Below are 2,962 nucleotides of genomic sequence, written 5' to 3' on the forward strand. Positions count from 1 at the left end.
CTGAAAGAGTATAATTTGACACACAAACTGAATGTAAACTCAAGCTGTTGTCCTGGATTACTTTTTTTGTGGACATCTGAAACAGGTTACATTATAATTTATCAAGTTAGACGATAGAATTATGAAAAGAAACAAACATATACTTTTTTTAGACTAAAGCAATATGCCAAGGTATTAGATATTATTTCTACTTCTTTTATATATTTACTTAAACTTTTGACAAATAATATAAGCATATAACCTCATGTGTAATCTTCCATCCATGATCTTTTTCCTCCTGCTCCTTCATGACTCTCGACATTAGCTGAATTGCTTTGGATAATAATGCTAAATTTCAAACCCAGGATGGTAAAAGGAATACATTACCCCTTAAGAAGCCCTGAGCGTCATAGTTCTCTCATTCTTTTATGGAACAAAGATATTAATTAAATGAACCTCAAAACAGCTTCAAGAAAAATCACTTTTAAGTTGGCCTTTTTCTAATTAGTGTTAACAGTCCTGTTGTGAGAATACCTGTAAGTTTTACCTTTTGTTTAAGGTTTGTCTTGAAACTTTTATAATGCATTAGCAACTTAAATCAATGTCAAATTTACTTGTTTTCAGAAAGTTAAGAAAAATGCATCTTATGGTAAATAAAATGTAAGTTGCTTATTTTTATTGCAGAAAATCTGGATAATTAAACAAGATTCTGGAATACTCTTTTGAGCAGAGAATGAATCTTCCCTGAAATACTTAAATCTCGTTCAATTTTATAACACATACGAATAAATAAATTACGTAATTTTATTTTCTGAAAGTATTACCAATTATGAATTACAGTATTTTTGATGCTAGCCTTGTCACTTTTGTGACTGTTATGTTCTTCTCAATTACCACTATAATTATCACTGCATAATTTATAAATAATATTTTAAGAAACTAATTTACTATGTAACTTTGTTGTGTCACTGACTCAAAATAGCTTCACAGTCTCAAGTGTTTCATAATATCATGCAAAATAAGTCTTCTGGATTTTTTTTTTCCCTCAAGTTTGATAAAACATTTTCCATGTTGATTGGGATGGCCAGGTGATTAAAAGCATCTAGGTAAAAACAGGATGTACACAATGATACAGTGGATAAAAATAACCCAGTGATTCAGGAAGCTGACAATAGTAAAGAAAAGTTAAGGAAATGATATATTAAATTGAATCAATTACTGATAGTTTAATAACCTTATTGAATTCTTTAGTAATCATGACTGTTATTGAAACCATAGTTGCATACTTTCATCAGTACAACAGAGTTAATCATGTATTACATTTTTAGTTTACTTGTATTTTCACCCCAATTTTCACTTTGTCTTTCTAACATTTGATATGTAAGCTCATCTGATACACAAATAATATGTGTTAATAGTGTAGCAGATTCATTAGTATATACACATAATTTAATGACTTTTAAAACTTCTGAAGGGATAACTTTGTCTTCATTCATTTGCTTTTTGTTTGTTTTTAATTGTATCTCATACTAACATTTGGAAAATTGCTCCCTTAAGTAATTAAGAATAAAATATTAAAATATATTAGAAAGACTAGATTTTAAACTACATGATGCAAAATTAAAATTATTTTTATGATTATGAAAAAAAACTTATATGTACAACAGAGGAGCCAGTGTATACTCATATATGACTTTTGTAAATATTAAATATATAAAAGGTTAAATATATGCTCACTACAATTTGAATTAGAAATAAACTCTTGACAAGTCTTAAAAAATAATTGTATCCTCATTAGTATTATTTACTATTTTTATCTAATAACAAAATTCCTATATAAAATACTTTTGTTATTATCATTTAAATACAAAAAGCATGCTTCTATTAAAATAATTAAAATCTGAAGTAAAATTATTTAAATTGCTATGACATATTAAATTTTAAAATATATAAATTATATTCAGACTCTGATAAAAAAGTATAAAAAATATGTGTTGATAGTTTTTAATGTACAAAGTATAAAATAATTCTGTTAGGTTTGTTAATATTTTCAAAAACAGACTATACACACACACATAAGCAAGAAGCAAAATAAAGATACAGATTATTTGTTTAAATGGCTAAAAGCACATCCTACGTGTGAGCAATGCAACTTAAAGAAATTTCTAAAAATAAAATCATAGACATCATATTGTTACTTGCTTTCAGTTAAAAATATATTTATATAAGAAAGAAAGAAAAATGGAAAGACATTTCTAGAAAAGAAGGCAGGAAGGCAGGAAGGGAGGGAGTAAGGGAGGAGAAACAAAATTTTAGAATATTAATTTCTGAAATATTAAGACCAATAAAAAATATTGAACCAAAAAAACTTTTTCCAAATCTATATTAGTTACTCTTAAGGAACACAAATGAATAATAAATGAATCAATCAATACTTAAGAACAAAATAGTATGCTCTTCTTTTTTTGGTGATTCACATTTAATTCGATTTTATCGACAGCTGCACTGTAACAACAGAAAAATGAAAGTCATATATCGTGCTCTCTAAGTGTATTTTCTGTAATACGTGCGCATAAATGCCAGCATGACACTTTTTAAATGAGTCTGATTTCTTTTTCCATACAGTGGAAATTATAACTCCTATTTAGCTATACTTTTCCTTTTTACACTTCCAACGTAATTTCAAAAATAAGTAATTCGCCTGTTAAATGTCTTAGAAACTTTTTTTTAAAGACTTTATTATTATTATTTTGCATTGAACTTTGCATTCTTATGTCTACATGTCTATTTGGGCTTTTATATCAATAGTTCGGTATTGCATGATCATGTCATAAAACACATTTGCTTTAAATTAGAGGAGCTTTTCTTTAGGGCATTGTAGAGACTAGTTTGTAGTGAACTCAGTCAAAAACACACTCTTCATTAGGCAAATCATTCCTATATCAAGCTGAGGACTTTCCTGTGTAAGGTCGTGAACATGCCA

This window comes from Carlito syrichta, unplaced genomic scaffold (assembly GCF_000164805.1).
Source record: "Carlito syrichta isolate Samal-C Ts95f unplaced genomic scaffold, Tarsius_syrichta-2.0.1 Scaffold304729, whole genome shotgun sequence".
In the NCBI taxonomy this organism is placed as follows: domain Eukaryota; kingdom Metazoa; phylum Chordata; class Mammalia; order Primates; family Tarsiidae; genus Carlito; species Carlito syrichta.